Source organism: Solanum stenotomum, chromosome 6 (genome assembly GCF_019186545.1).
Source record: "Solanum stenotomum isolate F172 chromosome 6, ASM1918654v1, whole genome shotgun sequence".
Lineage (NCBI taxonomy): Eukaryota > Viridiplantae > Streptophyta > Magnoliopsida > Solanales > Solanaceae > Solanum > Solanum stenotomum.
This window is the reverse complement of record NC_064287.1, coordinates 60,356,713-60,367,611: the sequence shown is the minus strand read 5'-3', so window position 1 is coordinate 60,367,611 and position 10,899 is coordinate 60,356,713. Positions and strand designations below refer to the sequence as shown.

The following is a 10,899-nucleotide window of genomic DNA, read 5'->3' as shown; positions in this document are numbered from 1 at the left end:
AAAAAAAAAAACAGAAAAGTAAACTTACAGAGGTTGCCATCACAAATGGAGCCTGAAGGAGAGAATTAAATTAATCCACGGAGGACCACCACTCCTCCACCAGCGGCAGCAAGCAGCAACAGCAACAGGGAGGCAGCAAGCAGCAGCAGCAGCAGCAGCAACAGGCGGCAGCAAGCAGCAGCAGCAGCAAGCTTGGAAATAGGGTTAGAAATAGAAAGAAGATAGTCATATACGGACTAAATTTCCATTTTAAAGTTGGGCCAAGTGATTGTGTACTTTGTTTCTTTTTTATTGAATAAAAGAGCTCCAAGCTCAAATTTGATTAAAAAAATAAAAAGAAATTTTAAATATAAATTTTTTAATTAGTTATGACTTTAAAAACGGGGTCTATCTATATTTAATAAAAAAAACACTCAAAAGTTAAAACTGAAGCCAGCAAAATTGCTAAAAATTACAACAAAAAAAGATGTTGTTGCCTGGAATCGATCCCGCGACCCAAAGCCCACTTAAGCAAAATCTTGACCCCCCTCAACCATTGGGCTACTCCTTTGATATATATTCAGGGGGTTCAATTTTAAATATATACATGTACATAAAAAAATTGATCTTATATATATAGTGTAATTTTTTTTCCGAGGGGGGTCGGATGACCCCCCTGGAATGGCTGTACATCCGCCCCTGCCTTCGTCCTATTTTATGTGGCACCGTTTGACTTGACACGGTGTTTAAGAAAAAAGAAGACTTTTGAAACTTGTGGTTTAAAACAATCCTTAGATATTTGTGTGGTTGTAATAAGGTGACATTCTTTCTGGATGGACTAAAAAGGAAAGGGTGCCACATATAATGGGACAGAGGGAGTAAATATAAAACATGACAAACTTTGCGATTGCAAGGAGTTAGAAAGTAGCCATACTGGCATGCTGATTAACAGACATTTAAAGTTATACTTTGTAGACTAATGAACCTTTTACTAGGGGACCAAGGCAATGGAAGCAATGTGGATATATGGTGTTCAAAAACTATGTTTTAGCAAAAAAGCCATGAAAAACATGAAAAGGCTTAAAATATTATACATCAGTGGTTTTGATACACATGATGACTCCATTGAGTACCTGCCCAACAGCTTGCGTTGGTTTGAATGTCATAAGTATCCTTGGAAATTATTGCCGGAAACTTTTGAACCCAAAAGGCTTGTTCATCTTGATCTCCACTTGAGTTTGTTGCGTCATTTATGGACTGGAATAAAGGTACAATTGCTTATCTTCAATTTATTTATTTTTTAGTCAAACATATTAACTATTCTAGTGATCGTTGATAAACCTTTTATTGACATAAGTGTCTTTTGATTACCCCAATCTGACATGGTAACACATGTGACATACAATAGTTACTTGTTGGGTGGTATATTAACCAGCTCCAAACGATAAAAAACGGTTCAAAAATACTCTTCCTCTACCTAGTGGATCAAATTTTTCCCTCCTTTCACATGTGACATAAAACAGTGTTTATCTGGTCACTGAGTGAGTTTGAGGTCTATCTTACAAAACGTGTCAAGTTTAGGGGTTATCCAAGTATTTATCCTATATAAAATGTATTATAAACTTATGAGAATTTAGATATGTGCATATTTCAAGAACAATTTTATAAAAGAACAAAAAATGGCTTAATTTTTCAAGTAGTAAATTATGGGTTGGGTTAGAATTTTGTGGACCAACAAATAATAACACGCGTTTGATTAAAATTTCATTACATGTCAAATAATTGGGCGGTGGGGAAACTTCAAACCAGAAAAAACGTTAGGGGCATATTTTATTCAATAGGTGGGAGCACGACATTTTTGAGTCATTTCTAATACATTATGTGCAAATTTGATCCAATAGGTAGAAGCAAGTCATTTTAAGCCATTCTAATTTGTTAGGGGAATTTTTTACTGTTTCAGTTTGTAATTACACTCAGTGTTATTGAAGGAGGCATGCTTAAGCCCTAAAACAAGGCTCAAAACATGTTGGACACTTCCCCTCGCTTAATGTGCTCTTTAGTGTCTTCATCAATATGAGAAGACAAGAGTTTGAGAGAGAACTCAGCTTGATTATTCTCACAAGCTATTGGAGTTTAAATAGCTAAGTATACATGTCCTAAAAAGAAAAGGAAATCAATACCTAATCAATACAAATCAAGCTGGAGTAACCTAGGAGGAAATCAAGCTACCTACTATATTTACATATGCAGAATATTCCTAGGATTCTAACATTACCCCTCAAGTTGGTGCATACAAATTATACGTACCAAGCTTGTTACATATATAACTTTTTTTGGGACCAGCTAGGGACTTGGTGAATATGTCTGCAAATTGATCACTTGACCGCAAGAACCTTGTGACTATGTCTTCTGAAAGTACCTTTTCTCTAACAAAATGACAGTCAATCTCTATGTGTTTGGTCCTCTCGTGAAATACTAGATTCGATGCAATGTGAAGGGCAACTTGATTATTATACACAAGTTTCATTCTTTTAGTATCTCCAAATTTCAACTCCTTCTAAAGTTCTTGATCCATATGAGTTCACATGTTGCCAATGCCATAGCCCGATATTCTGCTTCTGCACTAGATCTAGCAACCACATTTTGTTTCCTACTTTTCCAAGACACCAAATTTCCCCCAACTAGAACACAATTTCCAGAAGTGGATCATCTGTCAGAAGGTGACCCTGCCCAATCTGCATTTGAATATCCAACAATTTTCTCATGTCCTCGGTCTTCATAAAGAAGTCCTTTCCCTGGAGCAGATTTTATGTATCGAAGGATGCGAATAATTGCATTACAATGACTATCACAAGGTGAATTCAAGAACTGCCTTACGACACTAACCGGGAAGGTAATATCAAGTCGAGTCACCGTGAGATAATTCAACTTTCCTACCAGCCTTTTATATCTTCCTGGATCGCTAAGAGGCTCCCCCTAACCTGGCAGGAGCTTTACATTTGACTCCATTGGAGAATCAATAGGCCTACAGTCTATCATCCCTGTCTCTTCAAGAATATCAAGTGCATACTTCCTTTGTGAAAAGGTAATTCCTGATTTGGATTGAGCAACCTCAAAGCCCCAGAAGTACCTCAATCGACCAAGATCCTTAGTATGAAAGTGCTGGAAAAGGTGATGTTTCAATTTGGTAATTCTCTCATCTTCATTACCTATGATAACTATGTCATCAACATACACTACCAAATACATGCACAAACCAGGAGCAGAGTGACAATAGAACACAGAATGATCAGCTTCACTTCGTACCATGTCAAACTCCTGAATAACCATGTTAAACTTCCCAAACCATGCTCGAGGAGACTGCTTCAGGCCATAAAGTGTTCGTCGTAGTCTGCACACCATGTTACTAGACTCCCCCTGAGCAACAAAAATAGGTGGTTGCTCCATATATACCTCATCTTCGAGATCTCCACGAAGAAAGGCATTTTTAATATCCAACTGGTAGAGAGGCCAATGACGAACCGCAACCATGGATAAAAAGAGATGGACTGAAGCAATCTTGGCCACTGGAGAGAGAGTATCACCATAGTCAAAACCAAATATCTGTGTATAACCTTTGGCCACTAGTTGAGCTTTTAGGCGATCAATTTGTCCATTGGGCCCAACCTTCACTGTATATACCCACCAACAACCAACTATAGATTTATCTGGAGGTAGAGAAACAAGCTCCCAAGTACCACTAGAGTGTAAAGCAGATATCTCTTTGATCATAGCTTGTGGCAGCCTGCAGTGACGGATCCAGGATTTTAAGATCATGGGTGCTCACTTTTTAATATAAATGTATAATTATTTTAATTATCGTGAAAATAAAAGGCTTATTATTAGAAATAAGACTTTTAGTCATAAGTTATCGAGCGAACTACGATTAAAATTAATATTTTTTAAAAAAAAAGAAGCTTCTAGTAGTATGATTCTCAACGAACTTTCATATTTTGAAGATATTGAATAATTGTATCATATCATTGCATGTTGACAACTACAAATATTTACACTCTGGAGTTTTTAAAAACTTAAGTTTTTTGTTGTAATAAATGAGATATAGGAAATTCAAAAAGTGAAAAAATAAACTAAAAAAAAAAAGTTAAGATTGAAATGTTAGCGGAAAAATGGGCGAAGATTGAAAAAAAGAAAAAAGAAGAGAAAATGTTTAGTAATATATGAAAGGAGTTAAGTAACAAACCTAAAAAGAATTGCTTCCCCTAGAGATTCGAACTCTCGTTATCTCGGGTGCTGAGCGCTGTATATTCAGCTTCAGAACCAAAGCGGCTAAAGCACTTTAGTGTTTGTGGGTGCTCAACTGTTTAATATATTAAGTTTTAAATATTTTATGTATAACTTTATACATTACGCGTTGAGATTAGTGGGTGCTCGAGCACCCAAAACCTACAATGTAGGTCCACCCCTGGCAGCCTGGATGAGAAAGAGCTTCACTTGTAGTCTTAGGAATAGACACAAATGATAGTGATGATACAAAGGCAGAATGGGCTGGTGACAAACGATGATAGCTCAAACAAGTATAGATAGGATGAGGGTTACAAGTAGAGCAATTACCTTTTCGAGTGGCGATGGAAGGACTCTGTGTAGACAAGTCCTCAGCAGGCAAGGATTTTGGCGGAGGGCGTGAATCATCTAGGCGCGGATGACAATGATAGGTTAATAGTGGTAGAGGTGCAGAGGAGGTAGGTAGTGATGTCGAAGGATAAACTATAGCGGGATCCCCAAAAGATGGAATTGGTAGAACTTCAGAAATGTCTAATTGTTCAGCAGAAAAGGATGTAAAGTAGGTCTAACCTTCAAAGAAAGTAACATCAGTTGACATAAGGTATCGCTAAAGGTCAGGTGAGAAGTATCGATAACCTTTTTAATTTGTACTCTTGAATAACCGAGAAAGATACATTTAAGAGCACGGGGAGCGAATTTGTCTTTTCCTGGAGTGAGTATATGGACAAAGCATGTGCTCCCAAAGACGCGTGATGGAAGAGAGAATAAGGTTGACTTGGGAAACAAAACAGAGTGCGGTACCTGATTATGAATAGCAAAAGAAGGCATACGGTTAATCAGATAACAAAAGGTAAGCATTGTGTTCCCCCAAAATCGCAATAGAACATTTGCTTGTATGAGAAGAGTGTGTGCAATCTCAACAATATGCCTATTTTTCTCTGGCAATGTAGTGTAAGGACAAGATGCCTGATGAAGAATTCCATGGAAAGACATAAATTGTTTAAATTGAGATGATAAATATTCATGTGCATTATCACTACAAAAATGCGAATAGAAACACCAAACTGGTTTTTGTTTCAACATAGAAAGTTTGAAATATAGAAAATAATTCAGAACCATCTTTCATTAAGAACATCCGAGTGTACCTTGAGTAATCATCAATGAAAGTAACAAAATAATTAAAACCCAATGTAGAACCGACTTTGCTAGGACCCTAAATATCAAAATGAACTAAATGAAAAAGAGATTCTGCACGATTATTAGCACTACGTGGAAAAGTAGCTCGGGTGTGCTTCCCCAATTGACATGACTCACAATATAACTTAGACAATTTGGACAAGCTAGGTACCATCTTTTGAAGTTTAGATAAACTAGGGTGTCCCAATCGTCTGTAGATTAAATCTGGAGAGTCTGAGATTGAACAAACTTGTAGTGGATTTGTGAGAATTGAGATAATAAAGTCCATCTGACTCATGCCCTTCGCCATTCATCCTTCCCGTACTAAGGTCTTGTATGACAAAAAAAGTCACTAAAACTGAGACAAAACAATTTTAAGCCTTAGTCAAACGACTTATTGACAAGAGGCTAAAGGGACAACCAGGGACATAAAGAACATTATTTAAGAGTCAAGGAAGGTAACGGATTGGATTGACCAACTCCGGCTAACATGGTCTGAGAACCATCAGCTAATGTAACAGTGGAAAGGGACTGAGAGTAAGTAGTATTAGACAATAAAATTTGTTACTAGAAATGTGGTCAGAAACACGTGAGTCCATAACCCAAATGCCAAGTATGGTGGACTGTGAGATACAAGCAATAGGATTTGGATTACCAACTTGGGCAACGGAAGCTATTGATGAAGATGTCTACTTACTCGCCTGTTTCTAAAGAAAGTCATTGTATTCTACCTCAGACAAAGAGTACAATTGATTGGTGGGATTACCAGCGTATTCAGTTTGAGCAACATGAGCATTCTTTGGTTTACCACGTAGAGAGTAGCACACCTCACGGGTATGATCCAATTTATTACAATAACCACATCTTGGTCGTTGTTTCCCATGCCGGCCTCCATGCCGATTTCCGGTCTGAAATGCAGTCTGAGATGCAAGGACAAAAGAATCTGCAAGTGGTATTGGATGACTAGACGACATAGGTGGTGAAGCTAGTCGTAACAATCGAGCAAATAGGTCATCCACAAATGGAACAATAGAGCTAGCCAAAATTTGATCTCGCTTTGAATCAAGATCAGATGGAAGTCCAGCAAGTGTAACAACTAGAAATATCTTCTGACGCTGCTCTAATTGCTTTTCAACATTTGGAGTAGTGAGCATTAACTCATTAAATTCCTCCATAACCTCCTGAACCTGTCCAAGATAAGTTGACATATCCAAGTCCTGTTTTTTAAGGTTAGTCAACCGAGAAATGACATTATAAAAGTGGAATAAGTCATTTGTGTATAGCCCACGAGCCTTTTCCCAAACTAAGAAGCAAGTTCGGAATGGTCGAAACAATAGCATCAACTTTGAATCAATAGATTTTCATAACGGACTACACAATTGAGCATCAATCTTCTCTCATTTTCGCCTATCTTTTTCAGTAACATCATTGGCCTGTGTAACCAAGTGATCCTGAACACCTTGTCCCTTGCACCATAATTGAACAGAGGAGGACCAAGATAAATAGTTTGTACTACCTGTCAAAGGTTATGTGGTGATGCCATGGTTTAGGATGGTGGAACTCACAGATTTAGTGCTAAACATATCAGATCCGAGAGACACGAAAAACAGATCTATTAGTGTTCAAAAATAAAATAAATTCTGGGGGAAAAACCTGAAGAACAGATCTGGAAAACTGGAGAACTGCTTGCTGTCTTGCCGGAAAAAGTTGCTGGAAAAAATACTGCTAGAAAAGTGGCTGAAAAACACCACAAGCTGTGAGGATTCCGATCGTAATGGTGGTACTGATATATGCACAAAACCATGGAGAGTGTCGGAATCACAGAACAGTGGAGGTTTTGCTGGGAAAAATAATTCAGCAATTTTGTTCTCTTATTATTCTTGTTTTCTCACTAAAGAAAACTCTGATACCATGTGAGAAGACAAGAGTTTGAGAGAGAACTCAGCTTGATTATTCCCACAAGCTATTGGGGTTTAAATAGCTAAGTATACATGTCCTAAAAAGAAAGGAAATCAATATCTAATCAATACGAATCAAGCTGGAGTAAATCTAGGAAATCAAGCTACCTACTATATTTACATGTGCTATAGAATATTTCTAGGATTCTAACAATCAAGTTTCTAAGGCATATTTTTCCTTGTCAATGAGCTCCTTCTAAAGAGGCGACACTAAACATATATATTTGTATTTTTTTTTCCTTTTCATCTTTTTTCATTAAAGCGCACACTTTACTTGCGCTTAAAGCCCCAGTGGACCGTAGAGTTTTTTTGCGTTTTTTGCTTTTGATAACACTGATTACACTTTCACTTAGTTTGTCAACATGCAATTTCAATATAAAAATAAAGTAAAACAGTTTCTAATTTCACCCAAAATATTGTGTTGACTCTCATAATTAGAATGTGGTTACTCATTTTTTCGTGTAAGGGAGTAAATTAAACACAAAGGTCATTTGATTCATAGATTGGCCACTAGCCAAATAATCTAAATCCTGGGCAGCACCCTAATTCTCATTTTTTTTCTGTGTTCTGAATAGCAGCATTTGCCGTCTCTGCGAAAGCTAAATCTCTATCACTCCAAAAGGCTGAGGCGAACACCAGACTTCACAGGGATGCCAAATTTGGAGTATTTGGGTTTGGAATGGTGTAGTAATCTTGAAGAGATTCACCATTCCCTAGAATATTGCAGAAAACTCATCGAGTTAAATTTGTATAATTGTGAACACCTTAAGAGGTTTCCATGTGTTAACGTGGAATCTCTTGGATCTCTGGATCTACGATATTGCTCTAGTTTAGAGAATTTTCCAGAAATGCTCGGAAGAATGAATCCGAAGTTAAAGATTAAGATGGAAGGCTCTGGGATAAGAAAACTACCATCATCTATTATGTATTACCAAGCTTGTGTTCCAGAGCTACATTGGATTTATATGGAAAACCTGGTAGCTCTTCCAAGAAGCATTGGCATGTTGAAAGGTTTGGTGAAGCTAGATGTGTCGTACTGCTCTAAACTTGAAATCTTGCCAGAAGATATAGGTGATTTGGAAAACTTGGTGAAGCTTTATGCCACATGCACTCTAATTTCACGACCTCCATCTTCCATCATCCGCTTGAACAAGCTTAAATTCTTGACTTTTGCAAAACAACAATCAGAAGTGTTCTTTGTGTTCCCTCAGGTGAATGAAGGGTTACACTCATTAGAAGATCTGTATCTCAGTAACTGCAATTTAATAGATGGAGGTCTTCCAGAAGACATTGGATGCTTATCCTCTCTGAAAAGGTTGTATATCAACGGAAATAATTTTGAGCATTTGCCTCGAAGCATAGCCCAACTTGGTGTTCTTCAATCATTGGACTTAAAAGACTGAAAGAGGCTCAAAGAGTTGCCTGGTTTCATGGGGATGCTAAACTTGAACACTTTGAATCTGTCATATTGTAAACAGCTTAAGATATTTCCAGCTCTGTGCATCGATTCCCTCAAATATCTTGATCTAGAGGGGTGCTCCAGTTTAGAAAAAATTCCAGAAATCCTCGGAAGCATGAAAGTAGAGTCGGAGATTCACATGCTAGACAGTGTACTGAGAAATCTAAATTTGATGTGTATTTCATCCTTGTCTCAGAGGATCGTTTCCTTGCAGCATGACATCTATGCTTCTGATTCCTTTTCACTAAGAGTGTTTAGCATTGAGCATGGTGGGAATAAGATTCCAAGTTGGTTCCACCATCAGGGGATGGATGAAAGTGTATCGGTCAAGATGCCTGAGAATTGGTATGTATCGGATAACTTCTTGGGATTTGTTGTATGTTACAATGGAAGGTTAATGAACGTGACAACTCACTTGATTCCTTTATGTGATGATGAGATGTCGTGGATGACCCTGAAACTAGACTTATCCTACTTTAAAAAACTTGATGCAGAAATAATTGATTATTCAGAATCTGATATAGAATGCTCCAATTATCCAGTATGGGATACAGAATCCTCCAATAATTCAGCATGGGATACAGAACTCTCGAATTATTTCATAGCTGATACAGAATTCTCCAATTATTCGGTATGGGATACAGAATTATCCAACCCTAGTATTCATTTTTTCTTGGTACCTCTTGCCGGCTTATGGGATACATCTAAGGCAAATGGAAAAACACCAAATGACTATAGGTTTGTTAAGTTATCTTTCTCTGGAGACACAAAGGAGTTTGGATTTCGTTTGTTGTATAAAGATGAACCTGATCTTGAGGCCTTGTTATTACAAATGAGGGAAAATAATGATGAACCAAGAGAACACTCCATTGGGACAAGGATAATGATGAACCAATAGAACACTCCATTGGAACAAGGGTAAGCAGATATGACTATAATGAAGCCAGTTGCTCGTCTTTATGAATCTGCAGCAACAACCAGTCTCTTCAGAAAATTTGCAGCTCTCCCCACAAGCCCAGGAATTTAGCTTAAATATAGGTAATATACCTCATGACTTGTTTTCTTTTTCTAGTTGGTAGTCAAATTGTGTTCTCACTCTTTATGTTACTCTCTTCTATTGGCAGGAGCTCATCAATGGGTGATGCACATATCAACATTGAGTTTTTTATTGACTCCCCATCTTGTCTCTGCTTGTGCTGAGCCATGATTGACCATGGTGAGTAAAATGATGCGAACAAGTTTAATCTTCTGTTACTCAAGTCAGATCCTGGAATCATGCGATCTTAATTCACATTTTTTATGTGAAGATGGACTAGGCTGTCTCCTAAATAATTACAGTAATTACCATATTTGTTTTGTGCCTGAACCATTAGGGTGAGTGTTAGTTTAACTATGTGTTGCATTAGTTACAATGCTAGATTTCCTCCATGAAGCAAAATTTTGGTGACGTTTTCAGGCCAGTGCATACGTTGAGGCGTTTGTGCGGCAATTCCCAATGTTTGATCAAGAGTTGGTTAAGCAAGGGCAAGAGTTTAAAATTGTTGAGGAAACACCAGAAGTTTCTTGGAAATAAAAACAGTAAAGCATTTTCATGTCGAAAGGTATCATGCTCTCTAACTTTAGCAATACTCCCAATTTAGAATAGAGGGAGTAAAACAACATTTTATATATTTTTGTACTAAAAGTTTCTGCATGGGGTATTTGTCTTTTCAGTTAGAATTTTAATAGCAGAAGTACCATATAAGTCATAGTATGTAGAGCTGTGTGCTTTATCATGATGTGATCCGATCTTCAAGGGAGAAAAGTGAGAGAGGGAAAGAAGTCTTTCTGGAGATTTTATAGTTGCTAATCTCTTCCAAACTTCTCTACTCTTCTTTTGACTTATTAGTTATGATATCAAGCCTTCTTTTGTGCAATAAAGGATCAACTTCCCTTTACATTATCCAAATTTTCTAAGCTTTTTTGGACTTTAATACCTACTGCTATTATTCATTCAATTGTTTGACAAATTTACTTAGAAGACAACACTAACAACAAGGAAATTAG

General features: G+C 37.3%; 1 pseudogene; it reads left to right on the top strand.

The window, feature by feature from the left end:
* LOC125866558 (TMV resistance protein N-like) overlaps positions 1 to 9,844 on the top strand; it is a 21,794-nt pseudogene extending 11,950 nt beyond the window's left edge.
* Positions 9,845 to 10,899: the final 1,055 nt, after the last annotated feature.